This window comes from Struthio camelus, chromosome 14 (genome assembly GCF_040807025.1).
Source record: "Struthio camelus isolate bStrCam1 chromosome 14, bStrCam1.hap1, whole genome shotgun sequence".
NCBI classification, from domain to species: Eukaryota; Metazoa; Chordata; class Aves; order Struthioniformes; family Struthionidae; genus Struthio; species Struthio camelus.
The window spans coordinates 22,700,526-22,725,813 of record NC_090955.1 but is presented as its reverse complement, the minus strand read 5'-3'; the positions used below and the strand labels follow the sequence as shown (position 1 = coordinate 22,725,813).

The following is a 25,288-nucleotide window of genomic DNA, read 5'->3' as shown; positions in this document are numbered from 1 at the left end:
TACAGTTGCTTCTCTGTGTGTGCAGACAGGAAAGGAGTTTTCTGAGGTAAGAGCTCAAATGACTTGCAGAGGAGCGTTTTGGCTCAGGAAAGGCAGACTTTCCAGCGGCTAGGGATGCCTTTTGTGCAGCGCTGTAAACGCTAACGATGGTTATTTGAGGGAGCTTTCTGCAGTGTTGTTTTGCTCTGCCAAGTGGATCTCTCTCAAACTTGCAGTAGGAGGGCGATTTATGGGAGAGGCCCTAAATTTAGAGGGCGATTGTATGGGAGAGGACTACAGAGCAGGTCTCTGGAGTGTCTTGCTACCTGAGCCACAGGGCGATCACACTGGTTGTATGTTTTCTTAGAAGTGGCTTTAAAGGTTGCTGTGGGATCCAGTGTGGAGTCTGCTCCTGGGACGGCTGTTTTCCATGGGCCAAGTGCAGACACCCAGGGTGTGGGGAAAGCTCACGCGCAGCCCTTGAATGTGATCCCCTGAAAGCAGGAGCTGTTCAGGGCTGTGTTTTGGCTTGGCCAGGGATGAAAATGAGACCGTGCTTGCTCGCTCGCTCTCTTTCCATCGCGGGGCTGGAGTATAGAGCTGCCCAGTTAACTTTTACCAGGGTTTCTGGCATCCTTCAAGCAATACTGACTCGATGGAGAATGGAAAGGGCCATTTGCTCTGCAAACACTCCTTTGCCTCTCTGCTGGAGTAATCAAGGTGATATACCCTCTCTCGTGGTAGGTGATCAAAGACAAAACTTAATGGATCCTTGGACCAAAGGGCCTGCTTGGTTCCTGTTGCCACTGTCATGGACTCACTAACCTCCTATGGGATCAGGTGTGACAGGCAAAGCCTGTGGCACGTGTTGCGCTAGTAAGGCAGGGGCTGCAGCTGATGTCAGGGGTTGTGCTGATTGGCAGATGACATCTCTGCAATATCTTGACCTTGGGCTCCTCCTCCAGAAGGTAGGTTGAAGCCCAAGGGCTCTGTTTTGTATCTCTGGAAGAGTCTTTCAAGTGAGGCAGCAACGTGACTGTTGATTGTTTGCTGTCCGGCACCATCAACATAGTTGCTGAGCCACCCAAAATGACAAGTCCTCTGACTCTAGCATGGTAGTTCTAGCACTTTTTTTTTTTTTAAAGTAGCAGCTGCTTTAGCACAGTCCAGCCTGATTCTCCTTGGCTAGTTTAGTTACAAGGCCAGGGCCCTTAAGGGATTTAAAAGTATAGTTTATACTTAAATACCTACATTTTACAGAAGACTGATGGTATTTAGGGGTCTACATGGCTTCTGGAAGGCTGGGCATCTGAGCGGTCCCAAAGTGGGACCACGGAAGATGGACAGCAGAGTCAGCGGTGAGGACACTGAGGGACGATTGTTATTTCCTGAGAATACCAAACGCGTCTCCGTGAAGTTTCTTTGGTCTTCCCCTGGTCAGCCACGCAGGATAACATCAAAGGAGGCTGCCACTGGGAGCAGAGGGGAAACAGAGACGGAGGTAACGCGTCTCCAAGGGAGCCCTGGCTGAGGGAAAACCGTCTTTCTGGCTCCGATCAAGCTGGCAAGTTCGGTTCTTCCCAGCGCAAAGGGTACGGTTGTGCTAAACCTCTGGCAGTCTGTGTAATTGCAGTGGGTGGATGGGATTGTTAGCCGCGGCCTGGGGCAGCCGCTCACGGAGAGAGGCAGAAATTACAACAAGCACAGCTGGAGTATCGTGGCTCGGGGACGCTCGCAGAAGGTTTCAGGGAAGGATTCTGGTGCTGGTGAAAGTCATTCCTAGAGGCCTTTGCTCTGCGTGCCGCACACCTGTGCGTGAATTGTTGCGAAGGAGCCCGTTTTGTGCTGCTGATAACTAGGTGCCAGGCCCAGGCCTCTGGGTGATAAAGGGCTGCGGATGCCAAACCCCAGTTGAAGAGCGGTCTGGTCTGTAGTCCGGGGCTGAAGCACAGTGGGTTAATACCACCCTGCACAGACAGCGTTGCTGTCCTCGGAGGGAGCTGAAAGGTCAGTCCTCTGGTACTGACAAATGCCGTGGCCGTTCGGGACCAAAAATACCCTACGGTTGACTGCACTTCTCCCCCTCTGCTGCCACCGCTTCCCCCATGTTCCCTGTGCCGCAGCCGTGAGTTGTATGTGTGTTTTTGACACGTCACCTGGGCAACACTGACTCACCCAGCTCATGTGAAAAGCAGAGGCAGGCTTCGCCATCAGCCCAGCTGAAGGGATCTTGCTCTCAGCAGCTTCAGAGCCTCCTGGGTTCGCTCTCAATTTAGCTTGGATCCTTTTCGGCAGTCTTTTGGCCAAGCGCGAGATTAGTTCTCTGGGATTGCAATGTTCCTGAAGGAGACACGTTAAGGAGCGAGCTGTCTGCTCCCTGTTTTGGCGTGGGAGTAGGTGGTGTTGCCTCTGGAATTAGGTTGGAATCCATTCTGGTTTTAGGTGCGTGTGGCCGGACTGGAGCTTGGAGGACCCCTAAAGCACACCTTTAAAGCATGTTAAGCTGTACACTGCGTGCTTCACATTATGTGTTTTCTCTGCATAGGTCTGGAGCGTGTGAGGAGACCTCGTTCCAAAGCTGGTATGCTCTGGCCGTCCAAATAATTTATGGACAGCCAACAGAGTGAACGATCAGAACAAATCATGTAATTGATGAATGCGTCCTCTCTTGTTAGCAGAGCATCCACAGACAGATCCGTGATTATCTTGGCTTTAGTCACGATGGAAAGTCGCTCAATGAAAGTTTATTCTCAAATTGCACTTTCTCTTTGTTTGGAAGTCAAATGACAACTCCCAGTTATGTAGCTTAGCTGCGAGTGATCACATGGCTTCGTTGCTGGCCCCAGCCTGGAGGAATATTACCGACTCTATTTATCGGGAGGAAGGGGAGGAGAGAGGCTGATTCTAATGCTTGAGAGTTATAAGCCCGAATGATAAGTTTCAGCCATGCTAATGAAACCAGGTGGCACGAATATGAACATAAAAAGGTACAAACATAGTCAAATTAAACCTACTTAATTTAAAAGCAGTTCTTGGATATTTCCACCACCATATAGTTCCAGCGCTAATACCTATTCTTCAAGTATCAGTAAGTTTCGGCAGTCTCTCCAGAACATGAGAGGCAAGGATCTGTGGTATTCAGCTTTTTTTTTTTCCTGAATCTTTTCAAAAAGCTTTTCCCCCCTGCTATGTTCTAGGAATTAGAAGGTAGGAAGTGAAAGATGCTAAAAGGACAAAAAAATCTTGTTTGTGTTACAGTTTAGAAAAGAAACACTGTTTCTTCCTTTTTATAAATGGTTTCCAAGGGTTTCACAATTTTTTCTTTCTTTGCGTTGTTTTTTTTCCCCATTTTGTCACTGAAAAAGTGAAAGAAAACAGGGAGAGAAGTACTGAAAAAGCCAAACGTTTCCTTATCCAGTTAATCTCTTAAGAACTTTTTAAAGAAGTGCCATGTGTTAATTTCTAGAATAAGGAAAAAAAAATCCGCTGCTTGCATATGATTTTTTCCCACTTGAGGTATTTCATCCTGTCCTAATTAAAACTTGTTTGTTTGCCAGAAATGCTCCACTTGGAAACTGAGGAAAAAGGTAAGTGTGCGTGTACAGAGGGTGCAGGGGGCAGAGGTGGTTCTCTGGGATACTGCACGGATAAAATCCCGGCTCCGTGGGAGACGGTGGGATTTGCTGCCGACTCCAGCGAGGCCAGGCTTTCACGGAGATGGAGTAGAGCGGCTGTGCCCCGTCCCGTCTCCCTTGATGGCCCCCAGCCCTCACGTTGGAGCGGTTCTGGGCTCCTTTCAGGAACATGACATTTTCCCTGGTTGCAGCAGGTCCTCATTTATGCTCTGCTAGGACTATGCCAAAGCTTTCCCAGTTGACCAGCAGAATTTGATGCTCTACGGAGGACATTGGTGCTCTAGGCCCAAGTGCTTTTCTCTTCACGGTTGTAAATCTGTTGCATGTCCCACAAATTCCTGTTTTTCCACCATGCAGGTCTGACTGGTGTTCACGAGTGAGCTGTGGTTCATTTCCACGTCAGGTTAAACAAGGAGGTGTGTTGCAGAACAGAGGGACTGAGTTTGAGAGCACTGACAGGTAAGTTGTTTTCTTCCTACCTTTTCTGAATGCGTTCTTACCTTTCCCACCAATGCCACTCAGGTCACCAAAAAATCATCCCTCCATGGCTGCTTGTCCATGGCTGTTTACTCAGAGCGAAGGACACTGAAGGATCCCTGCTGAAACGCTGTTATCCCCAGTCCTCTGGGCAGCAGATATTCAGCCCCTTCTGGTTTGCAGCCGTTAGTCTTTTCTGGTTGCAAAGCCAAGGAAGCCAGCTCTGCTCGCCTGTCCATCGACACCAACCCTGGATAGACGAGTTGTCGCGCACCGTCTCTGGCAGGCACGTCTCTGTGCATGCCCTGGTGACGGCCTCGTACAGCCCCGCTCTCTCTTTGAGGTGCTGGCCAGGAGCCCGGCCCAGCTGTGACGATTTGCTGTGAGCAGAGATGCATCGTTTGCTGGTACCTCAGGAACCAAATGCTGCAGCAGACTATTGCTATTGTGTTTGCTTTCCCCAGTTGATGTCAGGGAGGAGAAGGCACATCAGGAGAGGATGACTTCACAGGGCCACTCTGGAAATCAGTCACCCCCTCCTTGGAGAGAGGCCTGCTGGAAGGGTGCCCAGGCAAAGTGTTGCCTATTATGTTTTCATCCTTGTACCCCGTTACAGGCCGTGTTTACAAATGCTGAGTCGATGCTGTTCAGCAAGGAGCCAGCTAGCTCTGTTGATAACGTAGCTTTTGGTCGCTGCCAAAGCCCTGAGAGCTTCACGGTGTGTTCTGTGTTGTGGGCCGCAGCGCTGGGTCTGGATGGCCCTGTGGGAGCATGAGAGGTGAAAGGAAAGGAGCAGGCAGGCTGGCTATTTGGTTACTTTTCTTTAAGTACAGTATGAATTAGCTCTTCCTGATGAATGAACCCAGTACAGCTATTTCTGGACCCCACAGCCCTGCAAGATGTTTCCCCCAGGTACAGATATAGTGATGGTCTCCAGGTGGGCCTTCATGTTATCTTACGTGCTGTGTCTCTCACCTGGGAGAGCTCCCCCTGAAGCACAGGGGAAATTTCCTAATGTAGCTCAGCTGAGCTCCCTTTGGCTGAATCAGTTGCTGGAGAAATGAACCCAGCTCTTATCAAGCTGTGAGATACCACTGCAAACCACAGCAGCAACAGGAGAGCTTTTCAGACATGCTGCAGTCCAGTTCTGCACTGGTGGAAGAGCTCCATGTGGCCAGAACCCATCTCCTGCTAGTGGAGAGGTGTGCTGTGCAGGAGGGTGACCTCCCTCCCTCCCTCCGCAAGCAGGGCTGCTTTTGCAAAGGCAAGAAGGAGATTCCTCAAAATGGCTTCTAGGTGTCTCCACTGGAGCGCCAAAAATGCTTTAAAAGCATCTGTTTTTCATTGGGAAAGAGGGCAAAATGGATAGTTCTTTTAAGGAGTCTCACATGAAGCACCAAAGGACCGGGATGATTTCGCCAGCCCTACTGGAAAAGTGCTGGCCATGGCCTTGGAGAGCAGTTATTGGTGATGTTGGAAGGTGACTTGCCTCCCTTGCTTCAGCGCAAACCAGTATGAGCAATGTGCTGTCTGGGCTTGAAAACCCAGTCACGCTGGCATCCTGTAGTGCTGGGACCTGAGCTAAGAGACTTCTCTTCTTTGAAGCCAGGATCAATAATCTGGGAAAATCAAAAAACAAGGCAGGAACTCCTCCTATCTGCTTCCCAGGGGAGCCAGAGATGGGGTTAAAGTCTTCACTGTGTTTAGGCTGCTGCTTTAAGAAAATCCGTGAAGATTTCTAGCAGTGTATCTTCTAGGTAACACACCCATTTCAATCGTGTGGTTAATTATATTAAATAATTACAGGATTTAGATCATTTACACTTAGTTTTTTTTCACGCCCGGGGTAATCACAGGATGCGAAGTACAAGACTGCGTAATTGGGAGAGGTGGACTCCATGCCCAGCTCCATTATTGCCTCCGAGAGGGATCTAGGGCATGCCCCTTACCCGTGCCTCCCTCTCACTTTGCCATCCCTCCCCTCGAGATGACAGCACGCTCTTTTTTGGGGGGTGTTGCGGCTTACGTCAGCGCTCTGAGCCCCTCAAGTGGGAGATAACTCAGCAGCAGCATCCAGGTAGCTCTGGGGGCCCTGGGAAACTCTGGTGTGTGGCTGGGAGTTGTTGCATCTTGCTGTGTAAGAAAACCCTGACACACCTGCGTAAATTTCCCCGTAGCCTGGGGCTTGGGTGGAAATGTATTGGATCATTAAATCAATCTGCTTAAGAGCTATTTGAAGACAGAAGATGTGAAATCAGGCATATAAAATGGCGATCGTGTCTAGACTATTCCCAGAGCATCTGCCTGCCTCTAAATAGAGCTGTTGTTTGCAGTGACTCTGGGTCTTGGCTTCTGACCCTGAAGGGACAGGCAGAGCTCTTCTGCTTGCTCGTGGAGAAAGCCTAGGTAAGCCTCTGGTCCGTCTTTTCAAAGGAGTTGGAGCTTACCCAAACAGGCCAGGATGTCACCTTGCATTTATGGGTTAGCAAGTGAGCTTGGGTTGGTGGCTCCTGTTAGGACAGGAACAAAGGAAGCTTGAAGAGAGGCATGTGAGTTTGAGACACAGGTCCCAGGTGCCAAGTCTTGGTTTGCTGGTCTTGAGGCAGATTTGGTTCTGCTTTGTAGAGAGGCTCACACAGGTTTTGGAGAGATCTGGAAGAGAGAAAGCTCTGTTTAAGGTCTCCGGCTTCTTGGATTTGTGCTTTCTTTTGGCCTCCTCCTTCCCCTGGACTGAGATCCCAAGGAATTAGGAAAGAGGGTGGCAGGAGAAAAGCCCTTTTATTCTGAAAGGAGCTGTCTGATGAGTTTATACATGCCTCTGCTCTGACCTTGTGCATTAGGGAGCTTCCTTAGCGTATTGCTGCATGCAACTGAGGGGGCTACTCTGACCAGCTTGTTGCCTGTGTGCATCCGCCGGGGGTTTCTGCATTGCTTCCTTGCGTTCCCTTCCTAGGGCATGAGATAACTGCATTACTTTGAGAGTCGGGACCGTGCACTGCAGAACAGCAAGCTAATTGTAGGGGAGATTTCACACCAGATCTGTGTCCTATAGCTCCTCAGTGAAGTACAACAAATTCTACCCTGGGGCAAAGGGATGGATCAGATCATGGGAGCCACAGTTTTCCCTTGGAGATTGATGCAGATCTGGAGCAGTTCCAAGCACAGTTCCCAGGCTTGGGACTATGGTACCTGCTCGGTGCTGGACAGTGTTGGTTTAAGGGCTGACAGGGCATCCAGATTTTGGCTAGCAGAATAAGGTAACCAACCAGTGCTGCAAAAGCTGTCGTCGCAGGGTTGCTGCAGGACCCTGCTGCAAGACCAGCTTAGCTTTATCTTTCAGAGGAGGAAGGAGACCTCTGTGAAGTTGAGCTTTTTTCCCACGTGGGGCCATTTCTGAAGTTTCTCCCCTCTTCTCAGACCTCTGAGATGCACCTACTGTGTCTTCTGGCTCCTGATCATATGGAGGTCATGGTAGATGATTCTCAGGTGAAGAAGGCTGCGTTTGTCTCTGGAGCACACAACAGCTCCAGCCCAGCGCTGCAGTTCTCTTCAGTGAAGCAGCAGGACTTGATTGGGCAGGACTTCCACACAGAGATATGGATCACATGCAACATGGTTGCCAGATATCAGCTAAAGAGCTGACTTGAAGTTTATCCATAGTCATGCTCACACCCCACTCTTGTTCCCATGCTCATCAGTCTTTATACCTCCAGAACGGTAGCAAATTGGCAGAGCAGAGCTCCGGAGTCCTTCCCATTCAGAAGGTCATCAGCTACTAGGAGGATGAGGAATCCACATAACCTGCCTCTTGAAATTCCCTCTCCTCGTTTTGATGCAGAGCACGGCCAGAAGACTGACTTTATTGGTGAGGAAGAGTGGAACGGATCCAAAGCCTGTTGTCTCGTGAGTGATTTAGACCAGGAAGGCACTGGGAGCGTAAGTCTGGGGTGGCTGTGGGGGACAAGCCGTGGTACCTCAGTGGATGAAGTACCCCCTAACACCCTCCCATGCTTCTGAGCATGTTTTATAAAGCTCTGCTTCATGCGGCACTGCCTGCTCCCTCCGTACGGCTTGTTGCGAATGAATCGCTTAGCAGTCCTACCGAGGAGACAAACAGCGCTGATGCTAACGTGGCATTATCTGTGTTTCAGGCTGGTAACCAGGGTGCCTACTGGAAGGGCTGTAGCTGTTGCGTCGAAACCCAAATGCAATTATGCAATGTCTGCTAAGCAGCAAGGAGTTTGCCTGGATCAGGAGACTGCTTCATTGCCCGCAGAAGAGACCGACAGCAGCCAGTAACTGATCGCTTCTTATTGCTGAAGCATCAGTGATTTTTTTCCGATGCTTTCTCCTCTTTGTAGCCATGGCTCTGAGACATTCAGTACGCTGAGTGAAGCGCTGGGGTGGGGGAAGAGGCAAGGGCAGCAGACAGGATAAGGCCAGCTGGAGGAGCAGTAGTTTTCAGTGGCAATAAGCAGGACATTGGCAACTCGTTTTCCTCCTGTTTCTCTGCTGACTGCCTTCCACATCTCTGTAATGACACGTCAGACTGGGGTGTTCCCCTTGTTTCTGTGCTCCTGTTTGCATGGCTCCAGGTTGGCTTAGAAACCTTTCCCCTTGTGTGTGTTTGATAGTCCCGTCTCTCAATGCAAGAGCGGGCGCTCAGAGGAGGCGGTTTTTTTCTCTCCAGGGTCCTGGCTCTTTTTCCATCAGACACCAGTGTTAGGTGAACATCCCTCCAGTGCAGAAGGAATGAATCCTTCATTTTCACAAATGCAAATGCTGGCTACCCGTTGCCTATCTAAGCGATATTTGGTTCCTGCCGCCTCCTTGCAATTCTAGTTCAAAAGCACCTCTCAGACTGTAACATCTGTTATCTTTAGCTTTACAGCTCTGAAACATGCGTTGGCTTAATCACATGTTTAGCACTGCTGACTGTGGTACGTGTCCAAATATTAAGTAACTTACTGAGCTGGGGCCTAGCTTTGACTGATGGGATTAGGGCTATCAGATTGTTTTTTTTCCATTTGGGTCACCGAGAACATTTAGATAGACAATTAAAAGAGATGCTGCCCTCTGTAATCTTGCTGGAGAGAGAAAGAGTAACCAGGAAAGCATTTGGCTGAAGAAAGATGAAGTGCAAGTCCACTGGAGGTCTTTTGCTGGGCCTAAAGAGAGTTTAAGCGTTTTGCAGGGGACCAAAACTGACCACGCGTGGTTGACCGCCACTGCCAGAAAATGGAGGGAGCAAGCGAAATTGGAGGAAAGGCTGCAGACCAGGATATACCCATCTATTGGGAAGAGAGTTTCTTTAGTTCAGCTGCTTGCAGGCCTGCTCCACCAGTCAACATGCCGTTTGTTGTTGACTGGCTCCTCCCAGGTGGGCCAGTCACAAAAACCCAACACAGTTGCCTTGCTGGGACCAGCTGACCCGGCTGTGATCTCCATGTCCTCCCTTCTGGCTGGAGAGCAGCAAGCCTGGGGTAGCTCTGCGGTGTCCGAGCTGTTGTTTAATGTTCTGTTGTGCAGGGCAGGCTGCCCGTGGAAAAGCCTTGGGCAAGCGTAACCAGAGAGGTCTGATGACATGCTTTCTCTTGGACACCAAGGTCCTGGCGGCTGTTTTTTGGGTTTCCTGTTCTGCCCTTCAGGTCTCAGGTCCTGGCAGGTGGTATCCTAGGTCTGGTGGCAGCAGAGGCTGAAGGTGTGAGGAAGTGCAGGCGTCTCCTGGAGCAGCGCTGCTGGCGTCCCGCTGCTGGGCTGGAAGGGACTGCTCCAGGGACCGTGCTGGCTCTCTGGACGTGGCAGGAGCGTCCGTCTTGTGCTGGTGCCAGCCCTGGCTGGAGCTGCCCTGCGCTCGCAGCTTGGCACCACCACGCTGGCTGGCCTCTCGGGGCACGCGAGCCACCGTCTGTGTCCTACACCTGGCTCAGACCTGCCTTTTGTGGCTGGATCGTGCGGGACAAGCCGTGTCTTGCTGGGACAGAGGGCTGTTTCTGGCACTTCAGCCAGTTCCTGCAAAGGGCTCTTCACCTTCAGCAGTCAACACGCCTGTGCAGGCACCTCTCGCGCCGCTGACGTAGTCCGATCTCTCCCTGACCCTGTTTCTGGGCACAGTTCACCTGGTGAACAGCCGCTCGTCTGCGTCCGGGCTGAGAGCTTGAGGGGGCTCCAGGCCACGTCCAGGGTGCTGTGATGAGACGCTGCTTCCCGCTGCTCCACGCGACCCAGCTAGCCACGTTTCCTGCCCTTCGGGAGGCCTAAACGCGTCCGCACCTGCACCGAGGGAAACAAAAGTCTTCGTGGCGCCTCTTGGCGCTGCGATGCCGTAAACGCCATGAAACGACTGGCCCAGCTACGCGACTGCGTGTTTTGGCCTGCTCTTGCCTCCTTGAGAGGAAACGCGTGTGCTTGAGGCAGGTTTTCATTTGGGAAGCAAGTGAGCTCCAGAGCTCGGGTTCAGACTCCTCTCGCTTAGGAGCGGGGTCGGCACGTCGGACCTGCCCTTCCCCTGCGGGAAAGGGGTTGGACAGCCCAAAGGAGCAAAAAATACCATGGCCGTAACCACCCCCCCGCCACCCCCCGAAGCTGAGTTTGGGCATCTCCTGTTAGATCACTTTAAATCCAGCCCTGTTGGGCCTTTGTGTCCGATTGAAACAGCGTGACCGAATACTTGCCAGCGGGGAAGCCTTGTTTGATTGTGGAGGATATAAGATGATTCGAACACAAGAGCTGATAGTTTCAAGTAACTGAAACTTAACCTTGCCGTATAAAGCTTTATTGTCTTGCCACAGAAATCCTCTGTCCGGGAGAGCACAGCTGTGAGGAAAATAAATGCTGCTCTTCTTTTTTTTTCTTTCTTTCTTATGTTGCTGTTTGTTTGTTTTAGAGTCAGGGCCCTCGCACGGGTTTGGGAAGGGCGAGCGGTGCCCTGCGAGCAGCGGCGCGGGGTGCGAGCGGGGCTCCCCAGCTCTGCAGAGGGAGCTGCTGGCTCCCGGCACGCGCCGGACAAGCTCCGCTCCCGTTTAATCCAGGGAATTAAATCCTAAGCAAAGCCACTGACGTTCGTGGATTTAGTTGAGTCCAGGCCAAATCCCGGCCCCATTGAAGTTAAATGAGAGTTTTAGCTGTTGAGTCGGGAGGGATCAGGGCTGGGACCTGCCACCAGAGGAGCTGAGGGGCGAATTAGCTTTGTGTAAATGATGCCGTATTCAGGGAGACCCCTGGGCCGGCACCCGGGTGCTCAGCACATCTTGCTGACCTCGGTGGGACCAGCTGCCCTGCCCTGCCCCAAGGGGAGCGCGTGATCGGGGTCCGGTTTCACAGGGGCTTCGCTGAGCGCCTCGGTGGCAGAGGGTGCCCGGGCCACGCGTCCCACACCTCCCTGGCTGGCGGCAAACCCTTGCAGCGTGCCCCGGCACGGCCTCTCGGCTGGCTGCCCCAGCGCGTGGGCAGGCGCAGGACTCCTTTCGGGGTGGGAACTCGCATCAGTTTAAGCTGCCTGGGAAACCTCACTCTTCAGGTGCCTTTCTGAACTGGGTCCCCCTTTTGTAAGACCTTTTTTGGGTTCAGGCGCAAGCAAAATTCCCGTTTACATCCATGCGGTAATTAAGGTGAGAGAAGTGTTTTGGGAGACTGGAAGGTGCTGCGGGACCCTCCGTTGCCTCCTCTTTCAGTGAATCTTTTAGTGATGTCAGGAAATGGAAAATCAAGCAAAAATCTCCGCTAAGCTCCTTGCTTTGGAAGTTCAAGTGCCTACAACCAAGTGCTGTCCCCTGCCAGCAGAGGACTTTTGGGCTGGGTGTCTGTGCTGGCCTAGATTTGAGTTGTGATTGAACGGTCTCCACCCACTGCTCTAAATTGGGAATTTCTCGTGTGTCAGTTCCAGCCCTCACCAACATGCTGAGTGTCTTCAAATCCAGGTACCTCGAGCAGTAACTGCTACTAATTCTTCAACTGTCTGTTGAAATGATCTCTCGATATAGCAACAGCTCATTACTGTGTGTAACCAGCGTGATTGCCAGGTTCTGCCAGCATCTATTTTGGACATTGAGACAAACAGCTCCGGGACGGCTTTATATTTGGGGTATAAAACCACTGCCGCCAATGGCGTTCCACCAGGGCTGACGTTTGCCTGCGACAGCTTTGGCGTAAAATGGGAAAAAGCGCTTGGAGGCAAGTTTACCTTACTAGGTGTGTTTTAAACGGGATAAAAAAAACACATATTCAAAAACCCAAAGGGCAACAAACCCCAAAGCCCAACCCAGTGTAACTGGCAGCAGAGTCTGGCCTCCACGCTTCACGTGGTGATGCAATAGCCTTTTTAAACAGATAAGTTTTTGAAATAGTGGTTTTAGAGCTCCTTTTTCTTCGCTGGTTTTGGTATCGAGCAGATCTGCCAGCCACGCTGTCAGCCTGGGAGGAAGAACATTTGATGATGCTCCAGCTGTGCGTTAAAGGTAAATCTGAACTGTGGTTCTCGCTCAAGGCAGGACCTTCACATGTGGGTTGAGGAGCAGCGCTCCAGCATCCCTAGCGTGTGAATATGCCGCCAGGGCAGGGCCGTGCAGGGTGACTCGTCTGAGTTGCTGTTTCAGTGTAGCCGTGGTGTCCGCAGTGCGCCAGGCACCTGAGCCGGCTGCAGAAACGTCCGTCTCTTTTGGTGTTTTGCAGTCATCTCCTGCCTTCCCAGGGCCCGAGGACTGGAGAGACCTGGCCCAGGTGCCGGGCTGTCCGAGTGATGCATCTGTGTTACTCTTCAGGCAGTTCTGGCTGGATTTTTGAGTGGGGTGAGGGGATTTTTTTTTTTGCTTAATTTTATTATTGAAAAAACTTCCGATTTGGTTTAATTTCTCACCCACACAAGCCAGTGGGATGCATAGAGGAGATCTTAGTCCAGTGAGTTTTGGGCACACTCAGAAATCCCCACAGGGATTTTTTTCTGGCAGGACTGGAAGGTTCATTTCCCACTTGTAGCTATCCTACCATAAAAAAAAAAAAAATTCTTTTTGTGCAGTTGTGTTTGTTTGGCCAAACACACAGCAGCCCAAGCATGTATGTGTGGATGTGCTCAAATGTCTTCCAAAAGCCACTCCTACCACCCCTGCAAAATACTTTGAGGATGACACAAGAATGATAAATATCTGGCCAAAGGGAATGTTTTGGAGTGAATGAGCACCGAGGAGTTGTGAATGGAAACGGCTCTCTCAAACCCTGTAGCTCTACAGCGACAGTGGTTTCACTCGGTGCAAGAGTGAAATAGTGAAGGTGATGCCCTTGCGCCTCAGGGGAGAGGCAAAGGTCCTCAGCACCCAGCTCAGGAAAGTCTCTCCCTCTCTCAAGAAAGAGGCTTCAATTTATGCTCCATCCACGCAAATGCTTTCATGCTGGCCTGGATGGAGATCTGGGATTGTGCTTAATGGTTCATCCTGAAATCAGTGCTTATCTTACTGCTGGCTTCTGAAGGAGAAGCAGTGAATTGTACTCCGTTGTGAGAATAAACTACGCTGTTCATCCGAGTGTTCAGCTCGATCCTAGAATATTTGTCTAAGACATCGTGAGATGTTCTGCTGCTTAGGGACTGAAATAGTGTCACTTTAATGCCCAGAGAAAGCCTGGGAGAGCATGTCCATGCTAAAAGTTGATTCAGATGCTAGTAAAACCCTGCTGGTGGTAAGTACGTTTCTAGACAGATGTGTTTTTTCTCTTTGCTCTTGGGATCTAGCAAAGTTTTATTCTTCTTTTATTGTTTCTCAGGCATCTTCTATACAAGCTGCTCAAACTTCTCCAAGGCAATCTCCTGGCCAATACTAACAGGTAGGTGCTTATTAAAAGGGTTAGAAAAACGAAGGCTGAAATGAAGGGCAGGAATAATCAAATAGTGCATCTTTTGAATTTCATTCTGAACCCAAATCTTTCTGGAGAAATTTCTTTTCAAAACATTGGGATGGATGCATGTTGACCCTTCTGACTCCAGCCCCAGCTACAAATCACTTGCGGTTTGGGCAGGAGCCGCGTATCCCTAGGTTGGTGTTGAATTTCCGTCAGCAGAGGTTTTCGGGTGGATGAGAGGATTGCCTTTCAGGCTGAAGCTGGCTTCCTCGGCAGGCAAATGCGACTGTCCCTGCTCCATGTTCTCCTTGCTGCCTTCCTCGCCCTGTTCTGGTAATGCTCCCGAGGGCTACCGAGGCTGCTCGCTCCTGGCTAATGATTTTCCACAGGGACTTTGGGGTTTCCTCTTTGACATGTCCCCAACTCCGCCGAAAGCCCTTCTGCCAGTGAGATGTACTAGGCCATAGGATAATCCCCTGAGGGGCATCAGTGTAATTCCTCCGTTGCTAAACGTGTCTAAAATGAGGCTGGATGCTGGCTAATGTACAAGACAGAAAGTTGCCTAGATAGAGATGAGGCTCATGTGACTCTTCCCTTCTCTCCTGTCTCGGGCGATGCCTTATTTCCCAGCGTTGTTGTTAGTGGTACACTCATTTCACAGTTTAATGGTGGAAGCAGGAAGGGACTCCAGGTCCCTGAGTCTAGGGCTCGCTTTCTCCTCCTCTCTAAGTGAGACCTATTCCATTTTGTGTCGTCAGCCGGCGTCTTGTGCCAGGGCAGAGGCTGGCACTCCTCCTACAAGCGCATGACCCTCAACCCCACGAGGTTCTGCTCTTGGCTGGGAGTGCTTTGCATCCCAAGCCCATGCGTGAGCACCCTGAGCTTTTCCTGGAGGCAACCTTGTGTTGGCTTCCCTGGTGTCAGGATTTCTTTGTGTATGCTTTGAGCCCAAGAAGATTTTTTTTTTTCTTATAGGGCACATTGCATGGAAACACTCGGACATGGGAATCTGCTCTTTGCGCTCAAGCGGTTAAAAGTCTGCTCCCTCCTCAACTCCTTCTAGGCTGACCCTGGAAAATACCTCTCACAGTAGAGACTAAATGCGGGACAGAAACTAGGGCTCCTAGGATACAATAATACAAATAATACAAGTTGTTCCATGAGTGGCGGAAACCAGCAAAGCCTCGTTTCCTGCAGGTTTGTGTCTCCTGGTAAAAGGTACGTGTGGATTCTCTGTCTGATAAAAGATGAACTCACGCTGCAGCTCTCCCATGGGACAGGAGTAGGATTTATTCCTTATCTACCACCTACCTTCACAAAATGTAAATTTTCTTCCTGTAATAAGTTGGAGCCCCTGGATGAAACTGGCCAACTAATTCAAAGAGAGAGTAGGGCAGGAGGGAGGTGCGGAAAGTATAGTTGGGTAAACCTTATTTTCCTTAGAAAATAAGGTTTTAAAATGAAGGATGTAGGCAGAGCAACCTCTTGGGAGATTTAACAAGGTTTCAGTTGATTTCTGCTCTAAACTAGTGTGTTCTGTTTCACGCATCCTCTTTGCGGTGTTGATCATTTTGACAGTGATTCAGAAGACAGAGGCACTACGTGACACTTAAATGCGAAACGTGGCATAGCTTTGGGTCGGGGTAATGTTGGCATCTCAGGTACTTTGGGTCCATCTTTACTCACCGATGAGTATAGGTGAAGTTTTGTTTAGCAATCTGAATTTTGGCCTTCAAATTAGAGAAATGTGTCCCCATTTCCTGTTTCAGTCTGGACTTGAATGTGTTGGTGGTTAATCACCCTGGCAATTCTTACCTTAGGTATTTTGAGATGGGCAGATGCTAACAGGGCCCCACCACCTAGCTCTGTACTGCAGATGGAGTAACCCTGTCAACTCTGTGCAACACAGGGAAGATGCAGCTGTCTGATAACTTGTTTCTGGTGGTCAGTTAAAAGAACAGTAGCTGGGATTTTTAAGAGTGTAAGGGTGCCCAAATGCCTTTGTTTCCCAAGAAGATCCCAACCATTGGTCTGAAAGATAAGAACATTCATCTGAACTAAATCCCTGTCCTGTCCTTCCCACTGGGAAACTGCTAATCTTCTTACTGCCAGAATGGAAACGGAACAAGAAAAGCTGGTTTTGGCTGTCCCCTACCTCTCACTGGTGGAGGGTTATTCTGCATGTTAACACGCTTTTTTTCTGAAGGGAACCTATCATGCTTGCCTTCTAGAAGAGAAGACCAAGGCTGGAAATGACCTGGGGGAAGGAGAGAGCAGTATCGCACTCACCAGTGGCTGCCAGGTCCAAGTCAGTCTGAGGTGAGGGAGCAGTTCTGCCCTGTGGCTCCTGTGCTTTAGGGAAACGTGCTATCGAGATGCTCAGCAGGTACAGCAGAGACTGTGATGCATGCTGGAGTCCTGAGGGAGTGAGACCTGCCACAACAGGGTGTTTGCCACATGCCTCTTCTTGACGGCAGTGCCAGCCTATGCCACTGCTCAAGAGACAGAGGAGTGATGGGGACGAGGCAGGTTTTTAAGCCCAGCAGAGGCATGCTTGTTGATTTGTTCCCTGTAAGGATGCGGTGGTGGCTCTTTTGCAACGTGCTAGTGAGGAGGAGAAGGCAATTGCTGTGTCATCTTCACAAGGGTGGAAGTGGGGTCACTGCTGTCCCCTCACTGAGAGCATCTAGTGACGATGAGAAGCCTTGGCAGAAATCACTCTCCTATGAGTGAGCAGGGGAAAACGGGACAGCATCGCTACTGTTTACACTAGTTTGGACTTAAGGGGTGAGACTAAATCTGGTCCCCAGCTATCTCTGCTGGCCCTGCTGGGATCCTGGGGTTACTTTGCTTACTGGTATGCTACATCTGAGCTGTGCGCTTTGCAGGAGGCCTGGAGGAGGATGACACAGTCTGAGGTGACTAGTTATTGGGAACACACTAGACGTTGCTGAGGTGCTTTGCAAGATTAATGGGAAGGGAGGAGAGGGTCTTTAGGTAAACAGAACGAAGCTGGCAGATGACTGCGCCATCTACACGCAACCTTGTCTAAGCCTATTTATATAAATCATGTGAAACCCAAATTAGAATTTCATCCATCTGCTCTGCTGTAAATTGCTCTTCCACTGGCAAAGCAAGCCAGGAAAGCACTCTTAACTCCGTAAGATCTGCCTCAAGCATGAGGAAAACTCATACAAGTCACAGCGCTCGTGGGAGGGCTGAAGTGCTGCACGTTGCGGTGGGCGTCGGGGGAGGTTGGTTTTCCAAGAGACGAGCTCCAGGGAGGGTATGGTGAGGCGGGCAGCTGCCCTCAAGGCTGTGGCGTTGCATGACATCCTGGGGCATAAGTGGGAGGAGAGAGGGGCTCTGAAGGCAAGGCTCAGCAGTTTTGTATATCCCACTTTCAACCTCCTATGGCTGGCCTGGCCTCACAGAGGGGGTGTGAGATGGGCAGCTCTCCTGACTCACAGTTGGATGAATGTTTTTGTAAGATTTTAGGCCTGTACTGCTAATAGATGTCCACTGTGCTCTGGAGCTCTTTGCATCTTACATGAGATGAGGTGATGTTTGTCTTTTGGCGGAGAGGATAAAATCACAAAGCCAGCATGAACTCAACAGTTTGTGCTCGGGCTAAGACACGTGAGCTCCCCAGATCCACGTCACATCTGCGTGCCTGAGTGATCTTTGCGATGGCAGAACCGTAGCCCAAGCCTCTCGTGTTGCTGTGCATGGGCAACAAAGATGTTTGCTTTTTAATGACCCAGGGACCATTTTGGACCAGGATGGTAGCTGGCGAGAGCAGGCACGCTTTGCTCTCCATGCTAGCCTGCCTGATTCAGCTATCGCCTCTCCCTGAAGACGCTCACCAAAGACTGCAGGATGTGCTTTCACCAAATCCACAGCACAGATCCTCCAGTAGGCAGTACTATCTTCACATAAAAGGCAAACCAGGAGCAGATGTGGACATTTAACAAGAAGCCTTGGAGGCTTCTCACTATGTGCAGGAGGACAAGGGCCCACCTCTGCCTCTTGTAGGACATAACCAAGTAACGTCTGTGGGTGGCAGGTGAAAAAGCTGGGCAAAACCATCTTTGTCTGGCTGCCAGTCCCAAAGCAAGCACCCGCACACCAGGGTGAACTTGTATCGATTTAGCACAGTAAAGGAGGTAGGGAAATGCGCTCTCTCGTCTCTTCTGGCCTTTCCATGTTTCCTACTTGTTACATCTATCTGCCTCTGGATTTTTCAGCCTTTCCTTCTCAGAGAGACTGTAACACAGTGATTTACTCTGGAGATAGACAGTGCTGCGCTTGGGGTAGCTCTCTTGGGCCCCTTGGGCCCAGACGGGTTAAACCAAAGGCAAACATGGCCGAAGCTTTTTGGCTGCCTTCACGCCTAGTCACTAAACTTGCCAGGCATCTGGGAACATACTTCTCATATGAACATCCTACTGATTTCCAGGTTCATGAGTCACGGTTCTTTACAAAGACTTAGGCAACTTGCGGCCTAAAATATATCTGTGTGCAGGGAGGGTGGCGGGGAGGACAGGCTAGCCAGAGTGAGACTTTGGAAAGTCATGGGAGACCGGTGATTCTGCGAGGAGGAAGCCAAGTGATTCAGTGAATTGGCTGCTGCCCTGGGAGTCAGCACAGGGCCGGCCCAATTGCTGAAACAGTGATTTCTAGGAAACACTTCTGTCTTCACACTCGGGGGGGGGGGGGGGTCTCTGATTAAGACAGTGACTCAGTAAGGAATCTTTTGACCCCTCTAACCAGGAGTGTGGAGCTCTGGTTCGGGCTGTCTCGGTGTTTAATGCTTTTCCTGTCATTAACAACAAAAACCTTCATCCCCCCCCCCCGCCTAGAACTGAGAATTTCAGTGAACAGTTTGGGGGTAAACAAGCAAAGATGACACTGTGGAGGAACAGTTGGTCAAGTTTGCAAGAGATGGATCCAGATCTAAATATGGAACAGCCTCGCTGGTACAGAGCAGAAGGAAGGCAGCATATGTGTCTGAGCAGTTGAATTGCTGCATGCTCTGTTACATTTCCTTAACATCAAGCATGTCTCTTCCCTTTTCAACCAAGCAGGAGGAGAGGCTCATGAAAAATGTCTACAAGCAGAAATAGGGCAGTGCTACGGTGAGGTCTTGAAAACCAGCCTCGGCGTGACCCCCTGGCTCAGCTGGCAGGGGGAGGCAGATGCATCCGGGCGATGCTGCCCTGTAGGACCGAGGCAGGGAGACGGTTCCCCGCTCCGGCAGAGCTCCTCGCGGCTGGCGCAGGAGGCTGCTGCTGCGCAGAGCGCAGGCTGAATCTCTGTGGTTCCTCCTCGCTGCTGCACCCAGTGCTGCCCACAGGGAGAGCTCAGCCTGGCGGAAACGTCTTTTCCTGGGGTGACCTCCAGAATGCCTTCCAGACAGCCTGGAGTGCTGCTGGGTTTTGGCACCAATGGAGAAGGTGCTCTGGGCTATGCATCCTGCAAAGCTGGAGACCTGGGAGAGGGAGGACGTTCCTGGTAACTGCCTGGAGACGCTGCGCACCACCTGCCTTTTAGCTGAGCCTCCAACCACCACAAATAAGATGCCTTTTCCAGATGCCCTGAATTGGGCACTCAAAATGCGTGGCTACTCTGAAGTCCCAGGCCATTCGTTTGTACAGAAAGGCCGTTTGCCTCTAGTGCTCTCTTCTGAGAGGTGCGTGTTCACACCCAGCGGGTCACTTCAAACAAGTTGTCTGACCCCTCTGTCTGCTGACAACAAGTCAGCAAAGCAATTAGGGTTTCCTTGGAACGCGTTCACCGCTGGAAAGGGCTGAACAAGAATTTAATTCTGCCTCCCATTTCTGTGGCTGACTACTGAGGGCGCCGGAGCCCGGACAGGGCTGTGCTGCGTCAGAAATAACGCGCTGTCGGACACGCATCGCAGTCTCATGGCGTAGTTTCTGCTCTCAGTGAAGCCTGGAGGGAAATCCACACCCACTTTGGCTGCGAGGGTAAAGGCTTTCTAGACAGGGGATGCTCCTCTTGGGCTTTCTTGCTCCCGGCGAGAGGCAGGCAACCAGGGACAGGAAGCCAAGGGAGAGGCTCTTGCACAGCCCTGGGAGCAGCGAGGCAGAGCAGGCAGCTGCGGCAGGCCGGCGTGCTCGGGCCCAGGCGGCCCCCAGGCGCACGTGCACATTCGCCTGGTCTTGACCTCTTCCACAGCAGGGCTGGCTGGATGTCCGGGGCAGGTCTGGCTACCTCTCAGGAGGAGATGGAGCAGGAGCAGACAGCTCTCTTCCTCGGGCTGAGGAACATGTTGTCCCACAGGGGAACTTGCAAACTCCTCTTTGTGAAAACAATGATTTTTGGTGTGAATTTGGGATTTTTTCCTGTCTAATGTTACCACTCAACAGCAATGGCTTGTAGCCACAGGGAGGGAGTTGTTTCGCTTTTAGGCTGTTCTCTTCTGGTGGATTCGTCTTGCTGGCATGCCTGTAGCGGTGGCAGGGCATTAAGAGCTCCTGGATTTGGGAAACAGAAGTTTTAAGTTGGACTGGGGTCCTCAGGTGCTAAACTGCTCTAGCCTGGCTTCTTGTTCCACGCTCCAGAAGTTTAGAGGTGGTGAGGGGTGATGAATTAGGTGCATTACCTTCAGCCAGTGTTTGGAGATGAGCTACCTGCAAGCACTTCGTGGGCTGCTCTGGCAGAGAGCAGAGCAGAAGCCGCTCATCAGCCGCGATCACACGGGTCGGGGGCTGCGTGGGTGATCCCACAAGAGCCCACCACGGGACCATCCAGGAGGCTGGGGCTCCTGCTGTGGGCTTTGCACACCGCCTTTTGCTGGCTTGCCTCACGTGTAAAAAGAAGGGGTTGGGATAGGGTGTGGGGGGAGATGACACTTCCCTGCACTTGCAAAGAGCTCACAGATCCAGCAGCAAAAGCGATTCTGCAGCGCTGGAGCTATCGGCGCTCCTGGCAGGGCCGGCAGCGAGGGAGGGTGCTCTGCACAGGCTGTGTGAAGGGAGGAGCTGGCGCTGGTGCGTTCGTAACGTCTGCTTCATCCTGGGGCCCTTTGAATGTAGGCAAAAAGAGTTTGCTGCACCTCTAGGCGCTGCTGGGAGTTGATGCCACAGTGCAACGCTCATCTTGCGCGTGCTGATGTGTGCGGCACTCAGCAAGAGAGACGACTCTGAACCTCGCTGGCTGTGTCCCTCTGAGCCCCGCATCGTTCCTGTGCCGCTGGCGTGGGGTTTAGCTCGGGGTGTCTCTGCCAGTCTGTGGCATCCCTGCCTGTCAAGGGGTAGGCTGGACCCCAGAGGGCCAAGGACCGAGAAGAGGGGAACAGCCTCTGCCTTGCTGCTCTGTGTCTGATCTTCCCACTGTACGCCCTGTCTCCTCCCGCCCCCGTCCTTGCTCTTCATCTTTCACCCGCTCCCTGCCCCAGCGCTGGGGATGGTGGTGAGCGGGGCTTGCAGGGCAGCGGGAGCGGAGAGGTTCCCTCCTGCTCCCCAGCCCCGTTCAGCCGTGAGCACCAGCCTCTCTCCCTTCTCGGAGGTCCTGCTCACTCTTCCATCTCCGCTCCGCAGGACATACTGCCGCTTTGCTTGAAAAGCGTGCGCATGGTTTCATGCCAGCACATCAGTCCCAAGCCTGGCCCGCAGGCCTGCCGATTTGAGTGACAGAGCTTTGAGGACTAGCTGAAGCAGGACCCAAACTCAACAGCTCGTTTCAGCTGTAAGTCTGTCTCAAGCTCTGGTTGCTGTTTTGCCTTTGCCCCTGCATTGTCTTGGCCAAGAGGAGGCTGTGGTGTTTGGGAAGCCTCTCCAGGCTCTGCTTGGTTGTATGCGTTTCCCCTTACAGAGATTAGACTTTCCTCAGCTTCAGCTATTAGTGTCCCTGTAACTCCCTCTGTGTGGGTGTGCTTGGATCCAGGCTCCCAGTTAACAGCGAGACCCAGGGAGGTGTGTGCCCAGGGCCAAAGCTAACAAACGCATCACCTTACACTTAGCTCTCCAATGCACTAATGAATTGGGACAGTCCTACAATCAGAACAGAGCCCGTTTCATTCCAGCTCACACCTCCAGCCTGCTGCCTCTGCCAGAAGTCATCAGGGTGCAGAGAGCAAGCCTGGAAATATGTAAACAGCGGTTTCGTCTATATTTAGAAGGAATGGCTGCAGAGCTGTCTTCGGTTCATTCTTTGCTGTTAAACGCATCTAGCACTCGCCTCTCCTGTTAGCTTCGGCCCTTCTGAAGGGCGCTATGTTAGGGATGCGTAGGTGGTTTTTAGGGAGAGGAAAGGATGAGCGGAGGGCTAGCCTACCCAAGTGCTCTCATTTGGTTTGATGTCATTGCTGCAGCCATCATAAAGGAGATGTGGAAGTCGGGACTAGACTAAGGATCAAGTTAGTTCCTAGGACGTCTCACTACACGTGTTGGCCTCCTCTCACCTTGACGTAACAGGGCAGCGCCCCACAGAGTGGCTGGTGGGTACTACGCTAGTCTGCAGCGCAGGAGTTTTGGGGTCCTCCACTGACCCATCCCTTCCCTTCTCTTTTGCATCCACCCAGCATCTTGTTCACGAGGCGGCTTTCGTGGCATGAGTCTCTTAAGCTGCCCAGTTGTGGGGTGGGTTAGTCTTCCCTGCTCCTGTGCAAGAAAAAAATACTGACTTGAATGTGAAGCCACACGTTGGAGCCTCATGTCCTTACAGGCTCAAGACGGCCGCTTAAACAAATGCTTTCTCATAGCCATCCAGTTAGGTGGTGTGACATGGCTGAGCAGGGAAGAATTTAGCAAAGAAATACTGGGTAGTTAACTTGTCTGACCAACAGCAGTGAGGGAAGGGCCGTGTGAATGAAGGATGGGGAAGAACAGGCGGCATGGCCAGGACCTGAAGAAGCCAAGAGGTGGAGGTCAAACGCATGAGAAAAGGCAAAGGGGTAGCAACTTTCTGAACGGTTGCTGCTGTTCAGCATCCTCCCCTGCAAGCTGAGACCCAGATCACCAGGAGTCTGGATGACCTCACCCACTCTCAGTGTTAATGCAAGGAACAGCATCGCTATCGGACATCTGCGTGGCTCTTAGCAAACTCTCAGTGTCTGGCCTCCCTCAGGCCCCGGGAGCGTGTGTAAAATCTGGCCTGGACTCTTCTGTAGCTGTTTCAGCTTCGGTTGATCCAAGGTCCTACTCGGGAGTTGGGGGAGGCTCTCTCCAGCCTGCTGCAGGCATCACAGCGCTCTCGCGGAGCAGGCTGGCTCCCGGCAGAGATTTGCAGCTGGATCTATGCATTATGCAGAAAGTGGCCCCCGCTAAAAAGTCAGCACTTGCCAGCAAATAACGTATGTTTTTTCGCTTGGTTTAATTGTCTCCGAGTCAGTCTCTCTGATCTGCATTTTAGATCAGAGACTCCAGAATCCTTTAGCACAGGGGAAATAGCTACAGAGAAAAAAAAGAGGGGAAGAGAAAAGAAGGAAAGCAACTCTGTACAGCACGTTACAGCACTGCTAGGTGCCTGGGGATAACGCGTAAAAGTTTGCGTTCAGCTGCCTCTTCTATCCCATGAAGACCTGTGTGAAGATTACTGAGAAATGAAGTGCCCAGCTTACTTCTGGAAAAATAAGGTGCTGTTGCTAGAACCTCAGGATGAAGAGAGGTTGCTAGTTACTCGGATGAAGAGACCGAGCAGAGTGCCTGAGCTGCTACGTTTGCATCCTTGGAAAACAGGCGGAAGCTGATCTTGGTTTGGTTACCCAGTCCTGAGCTAGTTCTTAATGCTGACCATGCGAGTAAAAACAGATTATATAGGAGGTTAAGAGCTTTAATCATAGGCAACGGAGATGGCTGAAGTCTTGAGATGTAAAGAAGTGTTTCAAGTGCCCTTTGCGAGCCTGGCCCGGCCATGCCTCAGAGCCTCTTTCGCTCCCAAAATGTGCGTTCTGAGATAATTTTATTTCAAGGGGTAGAAGCAGAGGATTATAAAAACGGAATCTTCTGAGATGCGAAACCACTGTTTGTTTCATGGTCTTGCCTAATTCATTTTTATAAACAGGCCTTTAATTCAGTTTGACTCAGTTTCATTTCTCCCTCTGCTCCCCCTGTGCAATTCAAGCCCATTTGTGTCTAAGTTGCTGGCAACTAGTATATCAAGTTCTAGCCAAACGTGTATTAAAATAAAGCTGCAATCTGCTGAAAAACAGGTTTTAAGATGGAAACAAATAATTAGAAACATACAAATTGGTGTATGTCTGACAACAGGTTCAGCTCCGCACAAATTCAAACAAAGCCATAATTGCAGGATGCGAGTGATTAAAAACAGAGGCAGTAGCTGGATGTTAATTTTAGTAGGTCAACAGGAAAAGATTTTGGAAAGGAAGAAACTTGGGAAGTTTTTGCTAAGGCTGGGCACCCAGATTTGTGAGTTCTAGTAGGGGATTTCTAGATGCTTTGGGGGATTTCTATAATGCACGGCTTTCCAAAAACTGGGGCCTAGAGTCTGCTTATTCAAGCTTTTGTCTGAAGCGGTGTGGGCTGCTGCCTTCTTACCGATCTGAGCCGAAAGCTGAGATGGCCACAGGTGCCCTGGCTAGGTGCACGGGCATAATGGAAAAATGCAAGCTTTGTCAGCGAGCTACGGGAGGCCTGACGCCTCCCGGCTCGCCCTTCGTCCTTCCCAAAGCTCCTTCCCCTCGCAGGGCACGCCGCAGGGTGTGCGGCGGGGCACGAAAGCTGCAGAGTACTGGGTCTGTCTCCCCCCAGGGCTCTCTGGCACTGAACCCGTCTCCCACCAGCTGCTCTACGCCGTTCTGAGCTCCTGCATCCCTACCTGCACAATTTGGGACCGGGAAGGCTGATAAAGCCCAGACCTGACCTTGCCTCCAGATCCATCCCTGCCTATCTGATATCTCCCTGCTGGGGCACTGATTGCTTTAGTGGAGAAGATCTGGAAGCGTTTTCTGGTTTTTTCCCTTTGGTGTTGTATGTTGTTACGCGTGTAGGCTCAAACGGTCTGGGGACTGGGTCGCCTCCCGGGGGCTGTGCGGGGGAGAGCCTGGGGGGCATTGCAGCCTCCAGCCTGCGCCCTTTGGCCGAATCGGGGAGAGCAGGTCCCTGGGGTAGTTTTCCAACAGCAATTGGGAACAGACTGGTTAAATAGTCTTTTTTCTAACTCGCACAGGCACTTCACTGCTGAAATTGCAGCGTGCCCATTTCTCTTTGTGTGTGTGTGTGAGCAAGCAAGGCATAATAGCAGCATAGATTGTTCTTATGCACCCATTGTTATGGAAATTGCCTTAGAGACAGTTGCTCTGTCATACATTTTTAGAAGAGCAAGCGAGCTGCACAGCAGGAAAATAGCTATGTGGGGAAGAAAGCCACCCTGAAACGCTCCCA

General features: G+C 51.2%; 1 protein-coding gene across 9 annotated transcripts in view; it reads left to right on the top strand.

The window, feature by feature from the left end:
* The window catches only part of POC1A (POC1 centriolar protein A), a 179,363-nt gene that overhangs the window by 138,732 nt on the left and 15,343 nt on the right, over window positions 1–25,288 (top strand). For all 9 annotated transcript variants that reach the window (XR_011144061.1, XR_011144062.1, XR_011144067.1 and 6 more), the window contains 5 exons: window positions 3,537–3,566; window positions 3,972–4,073; window positions 13,845–13,904; window positions 14,895–15,116; window positions 16,151–16,238. The gene's annotated coding sequence lies outside the window, so the exon portion shown is untranslated. The remainder of the gene's footprint in view (window positions 1–3,536; window positions 3,567–3,971; window positions 4,074–13,844; window positions 13,905–14,894; window positions 15,117–16,150; window positions 16,239–25,288) is intronic.